An 18,408-nucleotide genomic window follows, 5' to 3' on the forward strand; every position below is an offset into this window, starting at 1 on the left:
ATAGAGCTGATTCAACATTTCTGCAGTAATTGTCTCCTCTTGGTCACACAAAAATACCCTGCCTCCAAAATAACAGTGCTACAACAGATGGACTTGCTGGAAGGAGGCAGGCATTAAAAAAAAGAGATCAAATTTCATTTCTCTCCCTCCCTTCCCTAATCTTCTCTGAATTTTTCTACTTGCAGAGAAGGTGAAAACTATATGAAGACCAGTCCTTTTTTACTGTTTGGGGTAGGGGGAGGTACTAATTTCCAGAGCGGGGAAAAATCTCATTTCTGTTATGCCTTTTGCATAACTGTGCATGCATTATGAAACATATGTTTGAAATGTTCAAATACAGATGGTCCAAAGGCATATCTAATGATTAGTGGAGCTCTCCCTACCTCATAAGCAGTATCATAATGTAGAAGTTCATGGACTGTATTATTTTCACAGGGAGTAACATGTAATGTCGATAAAACAGGTAATGTCGATCCAGATTTTGGATCGCCACAAGAAAGCAAACTGGGAAAAACAAATAAAAGGATGCCCATGTTATATTGTCAGGAAACTGGAAAAAAAATACACTATTGACATAAGCATAAATTATACCGGACCACCAGGTCTGCTATAGTTAAGGTTAAGATCAGCTTTCTATGTAAATGATGATTCTTCTAAGCACTCTGAAATCTGCATGCATAGCTGGATTGTCTTGAAATCTGCTATGCCTAGTTGGGGTATGTGATAGAATTAGTGACCCAAATTTAGGGTCATTTGAACAGGAGGTTCCTGAGATACAGCCCTCACTTAAAAAAAACAGCTTTTCTTAAAGTTCCCAGATTCTACCAGCTTTTTTGTACACACTTAGGTTATGTTTTTTGTACACACTTAGGGTATGTTAGGGTATAGTCAGGCTCAAACCTATCCTCCCTTCCATCCACATACAAATCCCACTAACCGAGGTCCAGGGTCCCAGGACCCTGCAGGGGTACAGTGTCTAATCCCAGGTCAAGACTTAACCCCTGTTTCGAGCCCTATTGCTCTGCAGTGTAAATGCAGCACCTCTTGACTTGGGTCTTGGGAGCCATCTAAAAAGTATCCCACGGGCCAACTTCCTTTGTCAAGAATCTTATATCTACTCTATTGAAAACAGAAGCAACCGCTCTTGGTGCACGTCAGCAGCTCAGTGAGTCAGCATTAACCCTTCTTAGCACTGAGCTGTAAACACACAAGCACAGAGCCTTCTGTGGTTGCAGTGGAGACTGAACAAAAAAAGCCCTTTTCAAAGCATGCTGCTTCAGGGTCATGGGAACACAGCCTGATTTTGGTAAATCTCTGGTGCAAGGCTAGCAAAACTAGGAATGCCCACATATACTAGCAAATAGCAAAGAACCTGACAGCTTTGCAAATTTACCAGACAATGCAGGGAGTTCAATAAGTGGCTCAAGAATGAGTACTGCAAAACCAGGGACCAGAACAGCAATTTGGGCAACTTGTCAAAATCATGCCTGTTTTCTGAGGAGTTTGACTGGATGCTGGTTTCATAAGCCAAGGCAAAAGGTGGTGTGCAGGGTCCCCCAGAATAATGGTGGAGACAGTAACTCCTTTTATGACAGTCATTTGGTGGGAATAGTGTCCCAGCCTGTCCATGAATGTAGATACCTGATAGTTGGAAAACCCTGGCATCATGAAATTTTCCAGCGCAACCCATGTTGACATTCATAAATTGCCCTCTGTGGTTCACAAGGGCCTGCATAACAATGAACTTGTACCCTTTTTGGTTTCTGTGCTTGTTAGGGGAGATTTTGACAGCCCAGCAAAATGCCTAGGTCACCGCCAGTACTGGAATATTGATTATTATGCTTATAACCAAAAGCAGCTGTAAGGCCTTTGTAGCAGCCTCAGCATAAGTAGGCAGGCCAGGAGAGGAATGGGAGTGACCACGACAATTGGGTATGATCCTGTGCCATCGTGCCTTGCTTCTTTCAAACTGCTGAAGTTTGCAGTTTTGGAAAGATAGGAAGTCTATCTGTATTTGACTTCTGGTGTATGTGTGCCGGGGCCCATGATACTGCAGACTCCACAAAAACACATCTAACAACTAACAACTTGAACAAAACAACTAACAACAAAAACAACTAATGACTTCAAACTTCTTGCTTAATGAACTTCTTGCGACATGGTTATTTGTGATTGACAAGCTATGTGACATTTTGAGCATAAAAAGGGAAAGAGATGTGAGTGATTTGGATTTGACCTTCTGGACATCTCTTGGAATCCTCAGTGACAGGTGGAGGGCTGGTCACCTGAATCTTGTCATTAGACCACTCAAGACCTTTTCAATTTGTGGGTAACTATAGATTTGGGGAGCTCTAACCATTTGCATATCTTTGTGTACTGGAAATAGTAATTTTCGATAAAAGCACTTTTGGTTTGTGCCAATTTTTAGTCGGATGGATGGGCCATGTCCCATTTGATTTATTTCCTGACACTGCCTCGCAAAGGGTAAAGTTACTAAGAGCTTTGGATTGAGAGAACCCCCAGTAACATACTCCTTGAGGAGGGCAAAGGAGTCCCATCAATGGCCCCAGCACAGTTTGGAAACTCCATTCTCTCAAAGCCAGCCCTATCTTTTGTGCCCACCACCTTGGGGTAAACAGCACACCCAACTGCCTCAGAAACCTCTACCACCACTTAACATCCGATGAAGTGAGCTGTAGCTCACGAAAGCTTATGCTCAAATAAATTGGTTAGTCTCTAAGGTGCCACAAGTACTCCTTTTCTTTTCGCAAATACAGACTAACACGGCTGTTACTCTGAAACTTAACCCAGAGTTGACTTTCCAGTACCAAACTGATTTGCAATGGACCTATATCAGTCTGGGGTAGCCAGCTTCCAGATAGCTATAGCAACCCACTTCTGGGCTGGTAGGGGTGTTCTCATGCATGTGTCTTTATGCTGCTCACAGAGCTCCAGAAATGCAGCTTTCTTCATGCTAAAGTTCTGGACTTGCTGCTGGTTATCCCAGGCCTGCATGACGATGGTGATCCCACTAGTCTGTGCTTGTGGCCCTGCTCCAGAAGTGCTGGTCTATATAGGGGGCATCAGAGGCTGTACTGAGTTTATTGAGAAGCATCACCCAGTTTGAGAAGTGCCATGCCCGCATACTCCTCCTCCTTCTGCTCCATCGTAACCTGTGGCAGATGCCTTTGGTGCATTAGAAGAACGCCATCAAAATGGCCACCAGTGCCTCACAAAAGCTCCGTCCATTTCCGGACACAGGAGTGAAAGCGCAAGCAAGAGAAGTTCTTCAAAAAGTGCCTCCTCTATGTTGCTGGCTCCAGTAGTTGGGAGTGCACTGACTGCAGCAGGCTGTATTGGCAAGCGGTTCAACCTTCCTGTAATGTGCAGGGTGGACAGTCAAGTTTTCCAACAGTGCACCATGGTGAAAGGGCTTGAGCAGCCACATTTTGGGTGGGTACTGGGGAGTCTAGGATGTGATTGGTTTGACTCAAGTCTGCATACTGCAGTGTGGATGCCAGAGCCCTAGGTTCAAACCCAGGTTAGAAAAATTTTAACCTAGGGTTAACAATCTGTAAATAGCTTAAGTCCTGGGTTCTCTGACCTAGAGTCAGCTGACTCATGTCCCACTAACTCTGGGCTTACATTGCAGTGTAGACATACCATAGAATCATAGAATATCAGGGTTGGAAGGGACCTCAGGAGGTCATCTAGTCCAACCCCCTGCTCAAAGCAGGACCAATCCCCAATCAAATCATCCCAGCCAGGGCTTTGTCAAGCCTGACCTTAAAAACTTCTAAGGAAGGAGATTCTACCACCTCCCTAGGTAACGCATTCCAGTGTTTCACCACCCTCCTAGTGAAAAAGTTTTTCCTAGTATCCAACCTAAACCTCCCCCACTGCAACTTGAGACCATTACTCCTTGTCCCGTCCTCTTCTACCACTGAGAATAGTCTAGAACCATCCTCTCTGGAACCACCTCTCAGGTAGTTGAAAGCAGCTATCAAATCCCCCCTCATTCTTCTCTTCTGCAGACTAAACAATCCCAGTTCCCTCAGCCTCTCCTCATAAGTCATGTGTTCCAGACCCCTAATCATTTTTGTTGCCCTTCGCTGGACTCTCTCCAGTTTATCCACATCCTTCTTGTAGTGTGGGGCCCAAAACTGGACACAGTACTCCAGAATAGAGGGGAATGATCACGTCCCTCGATCTGCTCGCTACGCCCCTACTTATACATCCCAAAATGCCATAGCTTCTAATGGTTTAATGGGAGAGGAAGGGGAGGTGAATTGGAAACGGTGGCTGGGCGGTTCAGTGTTGTGGAGGAGGGTGTACAGAAAAGACACACTAATCTCCTCTCGCCCAGTTAAAGTTACTGTAACACTATGTAATAAAACTTCTAGTTCTTGGGAGATAGACCATGTCTAAGATTTTTCTCACCAGCCGTGTAAGTAACTACACATTCCAAACATTTCAAAGCACAAGTATTATCCCCATTCCACTATAATGAAGTTTACTGGGGGTGAGGGTACTTAGGAATCACACGGCAACTGTGTGGTCTACTGGAAAAAACAGTGGACTGGGACTCCGCAAACCTGGTCTCTATACATACCTCAGCCACTGGCCTACTGGGTGACTTTAATCAAGTCACTTCACCTCATCTGTACAATGGGGATAATGATGTTTCTCTCCTTGAGGTCTTCTGTTGAAAAACCCTACATTTATTATCAGTACCTGGCCACAATAGTATCGCAGCTGCTTCCCTTCATGATAATTACAACTGCCTAAATGACCATGAACTCCTGCCAGCAACATTTCTCTTTTTATTGAGAAGACTAGGAAATGCAATGGCAAGAACTTTGTTAATTCAGAGTTAAGGTTGCCAGGTGGTATCTTGTGCCATTCCAGAACACCAAGTTCAGTAAAACTTAGACTTATGAAAACCAAAAAATAAAGAGTCAGGGTATTTCAAATTCCAACTTCTGAAAACTGGAAAATAAAAAGTTAATATATGTGCCCACACAACCTTAACTCTGGACTGTTTGAGTGATGCCCCAATATGCCCATAACGCATACTTGCATTCTGTCTTTGCACTGAACAGGAGCTACCTACATCTGCCCTACACTCAAACACTTAACCTCCTGCACAGAAAGAATACCCCATCTGTTAAATTTCACATCCCTTTCACAACCCCTTCACCTTTATGCCCATCTAAATGCTGACAGTACCTATGGCAAGAAGACTCCTGTGTCCCACTATTGACACTGTCTATACGATGCAGAATTGAAATGAGGCATACTGGATCTTTCTGGATACACATGCACCTCTTTCCTTTGATCACACCTACTGAGGTCAGGGAGAGGAGCTCACCCCTTCTTCTTCCAAGGTACACAGCCACCTGATCACCTCATATCACAGTCGCAGCTCTTCTAGCTGCTCCAGCTAATTCGTCCACCATTCAGTATAGTTACACCTAACACAAGGAATGCAGCTGAAGTGCATGCAGATAATTCCTAGCACCTAATGCCAGCTCCAGGTGGTCAGAGTTAAGGTTTGCATGGGCATGTACCTTACCTCTTCATTTCCTGTTTTTTCACAGGGTTGAGTTTTGCTGAACTCTACATTCTGGAAGGGCACCCGTAACTGTAAAGTTCTTTTTGTCAGTTAATATGACCTTACTGGAAACACTTTTTTTCCACTGGTGCAGGGTGGAAAAAGCCTGGTCTCTCAACAAAAGCAATTTTCACCATGCTAATTTAGTTGGAAAACAGACAAATGACATGTTAGTCACAGGACCCCTTAACGTTTGGTGCACTCTGAGCAAACACATAAATGGCATTGCAGGTATTCAAGGAAAAATTGCATTAGACATGTACGTTATTTTTTCCTTCTCAGCAACCAGTTCAAATTCCTTTTCCCACAACTAATTACTCTTGAGGTGCCATACAAGTGCTACCAAGTGGGAAATCCACATTTTAAGCAGAGGCTTGGGCTACCTGCCAAATGAAAATTAAGGAGGTAAAGAACCTCTACCTCTACTGTCACTGCAGGGTACATGTATGTTTTAGAGAGAGTATGTGGTTCAGACAGATCAAATGACTTGTAAAACATATTTTTTTGTGCTATGTAGAAAAGTTATCTAGAAGCTAATCCTCAAGGTATTGCAAAGGTAACAGAAGTTGTTTTAAATGCTGTCATCCATTTACCCTGCCACTACTAACAATGGTGTTATGTTTTCAGTTCTTTACCCCAATATCTTTGTTATACTGGCTGCTGACATTTTCTCTTGAAGGTAGATAGGGAAAAGAAGAACTAAAACACAAGGGAATAACCCATGAAAATGAAAAACTGATAATGGTGGGTAGTTTTAAGGAAAATATTAATCATTTAAATAGCATCAAAATCGTTAATAGCCATATTTATAACTGTCTACATAATCATAATGGGCTGGAGTGACACATATAGCATATTTGTGGTACTGGATTAAATGTTGTATCCCCGCATTTGTAAACATTAGCGTCATGTACATGGATGAGATAGCCCCATTGACTGAATTTAGCTAAAGAAAGAAATTCGTTAATAGACATAGACAGATGTTTGTGCAGTCAGTACTTCGTCAAAATCCCAAAGGAATCTAGTGGCATAAGATCAGCTCTAGAGTTAAGACTTAAATGTTCCAGATGTTCATTTGGAGACAGATTTTATAGTTCATCCAACCTGAGGACTGGCTGGCATCAGTTGATCTCCAGGACTTATAATCTATCTATCATTAGGAATACTAGATTTTAAATTCATTTATTCTTTTTAGCTTTATAAACTCTGTGTAGCAATGCAGAGTTCATATTATATTCTTTTTTCAGCAAAAACTGCATATTTTTTGCAAAATGACTATAGGGTGACTGCACATGTGAGACTCAAAGTTTGCATTCTTGAGGACTCCCATAAGTAGTGAATCAAGACCTTCTGTTCACAAGTACAGTAGTTAAGCTTTGCAATCAGTGTTTAGAAATCACAGCTGGAGTTATTGCTTAATGTAGAAGTGATGGGATCTGATCTTTCCTGAGTTCCTTAGAAAACTGTCATGGAAGAATTATTGGCAAAATTCAGAGAAATTCTTTTGAAGAAGCTTGTTTTCTTCCTGCACCCCCTGTGTCTAATGGCAGTACTGAAATTTCTATCACCAGATGTCTGCTCATATTAAAAGACTTTCTGTTACATATAGAGGAGGAATTACAATTAGAGTTATGCAAAATGTACCATTTTCACAGCAAAAACTCAGACAAAAAGTATGTGGGATACAAAGGAAAACAATCCGATCGCAATTTAAGTCAGTAATGCTTACCTTATTAGTGCTGTGACCCAACTCACATCCCATCTTGCTCAAATGCACCCCAGAATCCTTTGCGCCCGTTCCCATAGTGCTTCCAAAGCGGCGCCACAGGAATAGTTGCAATACTTTATGAGTTGCCTTTGGCATCTGAATAGTAATAGTTGCAAAGTGGCTGAACAAATCTGTTTCAGTAGAAGACCAGGGACTGGGAGAATGGGAACAAGTTTGCAACCCACCAGGCAACTACTGGCTATGCCTTTGGGGAGCACAACACAAAGGTTGAAAAGCAGTTCTTCAAGCATATTCTTCCAGATGTGTAACTGTTTTGTTTTTTATTTTTAAAAGAAGCCTCTGCATGGTATTGCCATAATTCAACCTAAAGATTTCCTGTGGTAGCATTTTAGAAAAAAACTTCAGTCTTTTCTTGAGCAATTCTACGTTCTCTAGCTCCCTTTGCCTAGCTCTTACTGTGCTTTTGTTTGATTCTTATTATGCTTCTCAAAGGTTTGTTGATTTGGTGAAACTTCTCAAGCATAGGAAGGAGGAAACATAAGAGAGCGTAGAGAAAGGATTCTCACTTTAAAAATAGTCCTCTTCTGGTTTGTGGCTTCCTTTTACTTATATATTTGCTTATTTTTATTTATACACTCTACAATAGCAAAGAGGTTCAAAGGTGCACATGCAAATTCAATAACACAACTCCCTTCTTTACTCTCCTTATTGTGCTTAAGTTACAATATGCACACTGTGTATAACATCACCAAGTTTTGGAGATTCCTTAAATATCCAGTTACAATGGTGTTAATTAAAGCCTGATGGCCAAATTTGGACACCATGTAAACAGCTGCCATTAATTACAGTGAAGCTGCATCACTTACCCTAGGTCTGAATTTGTCCCTAGTTTGGATATTGGATTTTCAGCTTACCACCTTTTTCCTTCCTTTCAGAGTTTACTTCAAACCCTTAATGTTATTTACATTAGAGTTTTTGAAGTTTGTGTTTTTCTTAAGGTCACATTTTAAAAAGCAAAGCTACTAATAGTTATCAAATGGATAGTAATTGTCCTGAATTAAGTAAAAATTTGTTTTAGGGCTTCCTCCAATTCAGCAAAGTGTTTAAACTCTGCTGAATTTGGGGCCTTTTATAAACATTGTCCTGATTAACAGTAGTAGTGTTCTTAAGGACCTAACCAGTTTGTCTTACTGAAGCCTATTTTTACACTTCCTGGTATCAGATCTTTGACCCAGTACCTTAAAGTCTCATTCTGAACCATTATGAAATGTTGTTTTATAAGTCCATAAAATAAAACTCGACGTTTTCAATTATAGAAATTTTCTGCAAATGTGCAATGACTAATTTACTAAGTAAATTAATTGGTTTTATTTATTCCCCAGAATAACAAAAGATGTTCACATTATGGAACAATCAGTAATAAAATTACATTTTAAAAAAGCGTGTATCTGAATTATAAAAATGCAATAAAAGCATTTTAAAACAGCAATTTTCTTTAAAAACAATTAGCCCACAAAAAGCGAATTTTGCAGATGAGAAACGCCCCTAATAGCAATGGTTCATACGGGAGTAGTAACAATCACAGACCCGTAACTGTAGTGGCAAGAACGGTGCTGCTGTAATGAAGTGGATCCTGATGGATGAGAAGAGAGACTACCAAAGACCATTGTCACAGTTGTGGAGCTAGCTACCCCTCTCTCCCATTTCTCATCTGTCTGCGTGCACCCACCTTGCACCTGGGGCCTCTTACCCTTTCGTGTCTCAGTGGAATCTCATGACTGTTCCACTCTTAATACTGTACCTAGGTCCTAGTTTCTGTATATACCAACCACTTATCACGCTGCAGGTCCAGTTGGGTTCCAGGCATTGCATTTCTTCCCTTTGGGGACCAGAGACCTATGATATTGGCCAACAGCTTTCTTAAAACCAAGTTTATTTAGTATCTAGAACAAAACATTAGAGGAAAAGGATTATTACACCACACACAGCCTATTTGCATATTTAGTTTCATCTAATTTTATGCTTCACTCTAAGCTAACTTACTTACTTTCTCCTGATTAGGCCAGATACTCCTGTGTGTTTGTGGGACTCTCAGGCATGTTTTCCTTGACTCACCCTGTTCAAACTGACCTCCAGTTTTATGCTCCACAGCAGAGTGGGCTAGAGCCATAAGCAATTTGCTCTGGCATTTTCTCTTAATGACCCTAAAGAGTAGGTGGTTAGAAAGGACCTCATTCCATAGGTGGGCAAGCTCAGCTACCCTGTCCTACCCCCAGGGAGTAATCTCTATTTTTGACCCAGAAACATCATGCTAGTGACAGATCCAGAACCGGTATTAATTATTAAACAGCCACATCCACGTTTGTCACAATCAAGGTCTCAGCCAATCAAAGAAGTTTGTCAAACAGTGCTAAGAAAAAATAATTTGGGAAGGGAAAGGCAGAAATGACTATTTTACATCTTTTATAAGTATGTGGATGGCCAGTATTGAGTTTCTATGAGTAGTGTTATTTTTTGATAATTTGGGGGAACTATAATTTGCTTTGTCACAACAATATTAATGAAGAAGAAATCAAAGTGATTTTTGAAAAATGATTTTCAAATCTAAATAATGAATTTTCTTTTCTACCTATACTACAAATTCTGCCCTATTGCAAAAGTAAACCAGGAGGGATAAAAATTTGATAAAGGAGGATATATTGTCTGACCTTTCCAGAGACTGCAAGAATAGTCTGTGACAGGAAGGATCTGACTAATAATTAAACTAAACTATGTGCAGGTGTGAGACCAGAGTCTTCACAAAAGCAAGGTCTAAATGCCATATTCTTCTACTCAGAGCAAACTGCTCTCATCATATTGCGTATTGTCTCTAGAGACTGTTTCCTAGACATGGAGGTGTCCTTAGGTAAACTCAAAAAGCACAAAAAAATACACCCCCAACTTCTATATTCTAGAGAGATACGCATCCTTTCTGGACTATTCTACTACATATATATACAGACAACGACTGCGCCATTTGCAACAACAACAACAAAATTGTCTGTAGTATATTTTAAATAATTTAAACTGAATTGTAGAGAAGTTATTCTCCAGAATATCAGTAATAATACTTAGTCCTTATTTAGCATTTTACAAAATGATCATATTAATACTCTCCACAGCCCTGTGGGGGGTAAGGATGTGAATTGTACCATCTTGCAAACTTTCTCTATTGTATCACAACTCTTGTGACATTTGGTGTTTTCTTAAAGCCCCAGCTTGTAGAGTTATATGAATATCTGAGCATTTCAGTTTTCATTTAAAAAAAAAAAAAAAGTTCCTTGCAGAGAAAAGCTTGAAAATGTGACCTGAGTACATCCTAAAGGCTCAAAACCCAGAGGGAAATAGAAAAGAACCCCAAATGTATTATTTTTAAGCCAATCTCATTGGGGTTTGGGGGCCTGACTGTGATTTTTGAACGTGTGAGGTTGTCAGTACTGAGTGGGACAGACCCTCAGCCAGTGTAAATTGCCATCTGTCCACGGGCTTTGGTGGAAAATTTAGTTAAAGATCAGGCACGCTACCTCCATCTTATAAAGATGGGAACAGAGACAGGGAAGCCATGTGATGTTGTGAGACAAGAATCCCAGTCTCCCAATTCTCAGTCCAAAGCTCTAATCACCAGATCATGTTGCCTCCCCGTATTTCCTTCTAGGTAAATCGCTTAATTATTTTGTTCTAGCCTCTCTGTAATGCTTAAGGAAGAAATCTCTAATGTAATTTTCCCTTCTGTGAGCTACTAAAGCAGGCATAGCTCCTGATCTGCCTCAAAATACTGTCAGAGGAGTTGATTTTGAAAATAAAATGAAAAATTGACAGTCATTTTCATGTTTTCTGTTTATCTTCTTATAAAGTGGCTAGGTACTGCAAAAATCTTTGTAAGCCTTTCCTTAGTTTGCAGCTTTTGAAATATACAGCACTTTTAAATGTCAGCTTTTATAATAGAAATATACTGTAAAATCATGAAACGGTGTTTTCATTACAAAAATAAAATAAAACAAAATACCTTTTACATTTCTATTGAACACTAAAGAAAAATTACAGTGAGACATCTTGAATGATTGATGAATGAGTAGTTGAAGTACATTGTATGTTGGAAAGGCATCTGACTCATGAATTAGAGAGAACAGTTGGCAAGAGCTAGAACTATATGAGTATTGGATTATATTGGACTAGGTTAGGTATAAAATGCTATAACACTAATGTGTAGTTAAAAACTGGTTGCTGTGTGGAGATCATACAGTATATTTAAAAGTAATATAAAAATCTAGTTTTCTTCTCACACAAGGACTCAAACAGGCTTGTAATCTTTTGCGGGTCATTCTGAATTCATGTTGTAAACACGAAGACTAGAGGTTATTATTCTAAAAGTATAATCAAATAAAACATGCGGTATTACATTAAATATTGAAATATGTGATCTCAATTTTTACTCTATAAGTTTCCCATAGCATGTAGTTTATTTTCTGTTTTGTTTTTTTTAAGGCTGTCGATTAATCACAGTTAACTTACGCGATTAACTCAAAAAATTAATCACAATTAATCACACTTTTAATCACACTGTTAAACAATAGAGTACCAATTGAAATTTATTAACTATTTTTGGAGTTTTTCTACATTTTCAAATATATTGATTTCAATTACAATACAGAATACAAAGTGTACAGTGCTTGCTTTATATTATTATTTTGAATTACAAACATTTGCAATGTAAAAATGATAAAAGAAATGGTATTATTCAGTTCACCTCGTACAAGTACTGTCATGCAATCTCTTTATCATGAAAGTGCAACTTAAAATGTAGATTTGGGGTTTTTTTGGGAGATCTTGGGTTAAGTCCCTACTCTGCCTGATTTGAAGCAGGACCTTGAACCTAAATTCCATCCTGGACCTGAGAAATCTTTCTGACAAAAGTTTTGATGAAGTGTCATTTTCTAAGAAAAAACTGTTACATTGAAAACTTCCCAACAAATCTCTAGTCCCCATCCTGCAGCTGCAGCAGCATTTCTTCCTCCCGCTTATTGCCCTTTACCAGCAGTACCTTTCCTTCACTCACTCAGTACTCCCCCACTCAGCAGCAGCCTTTCTCCCTCCACCTCCCCAGGAGCCCCTAGTACCAAACTAAACTCAAGAGATTTTATTGCCATGGCAGGCTATATGAGTGTTGCCAGAGTGCAAAAGAGGCAGATACCTTGGGTGTCTCTGTCCCACCCAGGACAGAGTTGCATGCTATGGGTGAGGTTTGATCCCCTATGTCCCTTTGTCATTACTGTTCTTTCCTGGTGTGGTAGCAGTTTTCTGTCTGAAACACTGCTTTTCCTGCTTTCTCTGTCCTTTCTCCTGAGGTTACGCAAAGCTTTCCCTCATCCCTTTTTGATGAAGAGTCTTTGATGTTTCATGTTATCTTGAGGAAATATCTTTCTTGAACTTGTGTTTTGGACTTTGGAGTAGAAAGTACCTTTCTCACATCCTTCCTTGACCCAGTCCAGCTCTTCCTTCCTCTACAGAACCTCTCTTCCCCCTGTCCTTATCCACTGAGTAACCCTTTCCCTCACAATTTCTCCTTGTGTACCCAGAAGGAAAAGACATTGTGGGGTAGTGCAAAGAATTCTGGGATATGGGGCGGGGTTCAGTTGTTTGGGAGCCATAAGTAGGAAAAGAGTGAGAAATCTGTTCTAAATTTATCTTGGGTAATATTGGTTATGTTTTACTTCAGAGTTGTTTTTAGAGTATAGAAATGATGGGAATCGAACAAAGTGCTGTGATCCTTGTTTGTACCTTTTTAAGAAAGATTGATTATAAAATACAGCCATAAATGTGATATTTCTCAGTAATAATTCAAAACAGGTTTAATACTCCATAGTAATTACTGTATTCAGGTATAAGAAATGTTCTATTCAAAAAGAGATCTTCACAAAGCCTGTTTTTACATAGTATAAAAATGTAATTCACTGCTAATATATTGCACAGACCGTAGACTGAAAGTGTCCATTCGTGTCTTAAGCTTTCAATGCCTGGATATAAATAGCACTGAACAAATTCCAGCTGGTTCAAAATCTCATCTACCATTAAATTAATTTCTTCGTTCATTCTTTATATGAGTGAGAATGTTAAAAAGTGGTTTGTTTTGCAAGACAACAGCGTACATCATACAGATTATTGCATTTGAAAGTGTTATGAGATTATATATGACATAGTCCCTTTGCCTGCTGTTTATTTTAGTTTTAAAATCTTTCATGCATTTTAAAATTAGCAACAATGGAAAAATCAAACAAACAAAAAACAAGCCACTACAGAAGAACAACATTTAATTACTGAAAATTATTCTAAACTTTCAATCATCCAACAGGGATTGATTAAATAATATACACCTTACAACCTTTGATGGAGTAAACATTACAACATGCCATTTATACAGGAAATTAAGTATCTTGTCCAAGTTCTTGTTTCATACTATAACAGGATGATGGACTATCCCTGGAAAGCATTGACTCTGAAGAAGACTTGGGAGTCATGGTGGATAATCTGTTGAACATGAGCTCCCAATGAGATGCAGTGGCCAAAAAGGCTAATGCCGTCCTTAGATGTACACATGGAATATCTAGTAGGAGTAGAGAGGTATATTATATCTGTACGTGGCACTGGTATGACCGTTACTAGAATATTATGTCCAGCTCTGGTGTCCATAATTCAAGAAGGATGTTGGAAAAATTGGAGAGGATTCAGAGAAGAGCCACAAGAATGATTAAAGGATTAGAAAGCATGCCATGAAAGAGTCAGGAGCACAATATATTTAGCTTATCAAAGAGAAGTTAATGATTGCCTGGATCACAGTCTCTAATTTATACATAGGGAACAGAAATTTGATAATGAGGGGTCTCTAGTCTAGTGGACAGAGAGATAACATTCAATGTCTGGTTTCAGAGTAAGAGCCGTGTTAGTCTGTATTCGCAAAAAGAAAAGGAGTACTTGTGGCACCTTAGAGACTAACCAATTTATTTGAGCATAAGCTTTCGTGAGCTACAGCTCACTTCATCGGATGCATACTGTGGAAAGTACAGCAGATCTTTTTATACACACAAAGCATGAAAAAATGGGTGTTTACCACTACAAAAGGTTTTCTCTCCCCCCACCCCACTCTCCCGCTGGTAACAGCTTATCTAAAGTGATCACTCTCCTTACAATGTGTATGATAATCAAGGTGGGCCATTTCCAGCACAAATCCAGGTTTTCTCCACCCGCCCCCCACAAATCCACTCTCCTGTTGGTAATAGCTTATCTAAAGTGATCACTCTTCTTACAATGTGTATGATAATCAAGGTGGGCCATTTCCAGCACAAATCCAGGGTTTAACAAGAACGTCGGGGGGGGAGGGGGTAGGAAAAAACAAGGGGAAATAGGTTACCTTGCATAATGACTTAGCCACTCCCAGTCTCTATTCAAGCCTAAGTAATTGTATCCAATTTGCAAATGAATTCCAATTCAACAGTCTCTCGCTGGAGTCTGGTTTTGAAGTTTTTTTGTTGTAATATCGCAACTTTCATGTCTGTAATCGCATGACCAGAGAGATTGAAGTGTTCTCCGACTGGTTTATGAATGTTATAATTCTTGACATCTGATTTGTGTCCATCTTTTACGTAGAGACTGTCCAGTTTGACCAATGTACATGGCAGAGGGGCATTGCTGGCACATGATGGCATATATCACATTGGTGGATGTGCAGGTGAACGAGCCTCTGATAGTGTGGCTGATGTTATTAGGCCCTGTGATGGTGTCCCCTGAATAGATATGTGGGCACAGTTGGCAACGGGCTTTGTTGCAAGGATAGGTTCCTGGGTTAGTGGTTCTGTTGTGTGGTATGTGGTTGCTGGTGAGTATTTGCTTCAGGTTGGGGGGCTGTCTGTAGGCAAGGACTGGCCTGTCTCCCAAGATTTGTGACAGTGTTGGGTCCTCCTTCAGGATAGGTTGTAGATCCTTAATAATGCGTTGGAGGGGTTTTAGTTGGGGGCTGAAGGTGACGGCTAGTGGCGTTCTGTTATTTTCTTTGTTAGGCCTGTCCTGTAGTAGGTGACTTCTTCTGGCTCTATCAATCTGTTCAATGTCTGGAAGGTGAAGCTGGACAAATTTAGATTAGAAATCAGGCATACATTTTTAACAGTCAGGGTAATTAGTCATTAGAACAATTTACCAAGTGTTGTGGTAGAATCTTCATCACTGGAAATTTTTAGATAAAGGTTGGTTGTTTTTCAAAAAGATCTGCTTTAGTTCAAACAGGAATTTATTCAGGTAAATCCTATTGCATGAGATCAGGCTAGATCACAATGGTTCCTGCTGATCTTATATTATAGGAATCTACAATATATGAACTTCCAGGAAACAGATATATACAATTTCATTTGCTATACACACTGTTTATCATGCTTAGTATAATAGCTATACTCATTATGTATGTTGAAAACTGATGTATAGATAGTGCTTTTATATAGAATAATTTTTAAATATTTTTTCATATCTTCCACTTTCACCTTGGTGTTTCCTATATATATAAAGTACCACTTCTACATGGAGTTTGATGGGTCTATCCAATTAAAAGTTTTATAATGCAATACAATGCAATACAGCTTCCTATAATAACTAATAGATGAGAGATATTAGGGAATGGAGGAAAATATGTTTTCAAATGAGATTTGCAATAGTTTAGAAGGTCAGTGAAGCAGAAAGAGATAGGAAGGTTAATATAGACAGCAGTAACTACAGAGAAGTCAACTCTTGCACAAGCAATGTCCAGAATTATTGGAGGGAGCCAAAAAAAAAAAAGCCAGTTTTAAATGAGCTGAGGAAGTGGAGAAGATAGAGTTAGTCAAGATCATTTGGTGACCTGGAGCAAGTTCATGGAAAGTATTAAAAACACAGGACTGGATCCTTAAATGTAGAATGTTGGTGCAATTGTGTGGGAGAAATAGTTGCACCTCTTTATACAGAGAGATTGGGCACCAGCAGCCAGTACATTGCTGAAGCCTGGAGAGTTGAGACTTGAAGCTATAAAAGGGGAAATTTTAATAGTCCTATTGAAAAGAAGTGAAAATATGGTTGACAATTTCAACAAAAATTGGAATCAATTGGTGATGGCTATACAGGAATTGTAGAGGGGGTGATAGGGAGCTATTCAAGAATCAGGCTACGCTAAAGAGGGGTATTGGAGTACGGGAAAAGCCACTACCAGAGACAGATGGGTGAAAGCAGAATCATGATAGAAGTAAAACAACAATTGAATATTGACGCTCAGGAAGTGGTGCAGGAGAATAGTGCATCCCAAAATTTCAAAAAGTTGTGCTGGAGGAGGGAATAGTAGTCTTCAGTAGTAGAAAGGTAGGAGAAAATCAGTTTCTATCTCATGGGGAAAAAAACAAAGCCTAGATTTCAATTGTTCTAGGAGACTGTTGTGTGATTGTTGACTGGAAAGGTGCGAAAGACTACTTTCTATAGCTCCTCTAGTAAAGTAAAGTATGATAAGAGAAAGGATGGTAATCAGGGTTAAGGGAAAGTTTAAAAAAAATCAGTAGCGATTTTAGAAAGCTGTAGAAGATACAAAAGGCAAATTAGTAGTTAATGGTAGTAATAGTGTTGGGAATGAGAAGATAGGACCACACAGCAGGAAATGGAAAGGATGCAAAGGAATTCCTTTTCATAAGGACTTGGTTATTCGAGGAAGGTCCAGGGAAAGCGTAAAAATAGAGGAAGAAGAAAACAGGAGTGAGGAGTTCAAAACAGAGGAGAGATTGTGATGAAATAGCATATTTTTAAATAAAAATAGGAAAAGGAATTCGATGCATGTGACCTATTAAAGGCAGAGGGGGAGCTGGATGATAAAAATAATTAAGGGTCTGGAAGAAGTAGCGAGGTTTAACAGGACCTTTGGAAATAAGGAGGAGTAGAGATTAGATTTTGTAACCCAGAAGGCATTAGCACAACTGTTGAGATTTCTGGATAGTTGCGGGGAGGTGAGATACACTCTGTTAGTTTTTTGGTTTTTTGACAAAGCCCTGGCTGGGATGATTTAACTGGGAATTGGTCCTGCTTCGAGCAGGGGGTTGGACTAGATGACCTTCTGGGGTCCCTTCCAACCCTGATATTCTATGATTCTATGATTCGCTGAGTGGTGCAGTTGAGAGTCTTTAGCTCCGCTGTATACTTGAGATGCAGGAAATAGTATGGGGCAAATAAGTTAAAGGAGAATAAGCGTTACAAAGTGTTGAGGGGGCAGGGATGGGAGGCCAGCAGAAAAATGACCAAGAGATCAAAAAAATTGTTTTTCGTTTGTGAGTTGGTGGATAGACTGCTAAAATGTAAGCGGGAGCTGGTCAGTATTGGTGAGGTTATAAGTGGACTAGAAAAGGGGAAAGGGATATTACTGCTGATTAGATCGAGTAAATAAATATAGGTATGGTTGGGAGAGATGATAGAGGAATCAAGGATGATAGGTTAGGACAGAGAGTCAAGGGAATCAATATTTACATTGAAGTTACCAAAGAAGTTTAAGTCAGAGAAGGCAAAATCAGTCAGGGAGAGGAAGTCAGAGCTGGGAGAGAAATGTGGAGTAATTAATCACAGAGCATTTGTGATTGGGAGGAGGTTGATATTCAGAGGCGAGGTGAACACGACTTTGAATTTAGTCTTGGCTATTGATGTTGATATTGTTCAACTTTTCATTACAATTAATCTGTAACAAATTTTTCGTAGCTATTTTTGGTCTTTCACAGTTTTTCTTGTTGCCCAAATTAATTTGTGAGAGAGACTTCCAGGCTAAATAGGACTTAAAGCTTTCTTCATCAATGGGATAACAGTGAAATATTTATTCTGAAGAGAAAACTGTTTCAGTTGAAATACAGGCATAGAGAGAGACTTGACCTTGTTAGGCTGACAGCTTGACAATGGTCCCATCTTGAATCCTTTATTTTAAATAGTTTGGCTTCCTGCAATTATTTTTAAAAGCATTCCTTGCCAACAGTGAAAAAAAATACATGAA

At 39.5% G+C, this 18,408-nt stretch overlaps 1 protein-coding gene and 1 long non-coding RNA gene across 7 annotated transcripts in view; one reads left to right on the forward strand and one right to left on the reverse strand.

The window, feature by feature from the left end:
* Positions 1-7,877, reverse strand: part of LOC122466085 — a 50,416-nt gene extending 42,539 nt beyond the window's left edge. Inside the window, exon 1 of the long non-coding RNA XR_006291322.1 lies at positions 7,344-7,877. This is a non-coding gene — a long non-coding RNA (uncharacterized LOC122466085). The remainder of the gene's footprint in view (positions 1-7,343) is intronic.
* The window catches only part of CNTLN (centlein), a 294,546-nt gene that overhangs the window by 213,186 nt on the left and 62,952 nt on the right, over positions 1-18,408 (forward strand). The window lies entirely within an intron of this gene.

The sequence above is a fragment of the Chelonia mydas genome, chromosome 5 (genome assembly GCF_015237465.2).
Source record: "Chelonia mydas isolate rCheMyd1 chromosome 5, rCheMyd1.pri.v2, whole genome shotgun sequence".
Taxonomy (NCBI): domain Eukaryota; kingdom Metazoa; phylum Chordata; order Testudines; family Cheloniidae; genus Chelonia; species Chelonia mydas.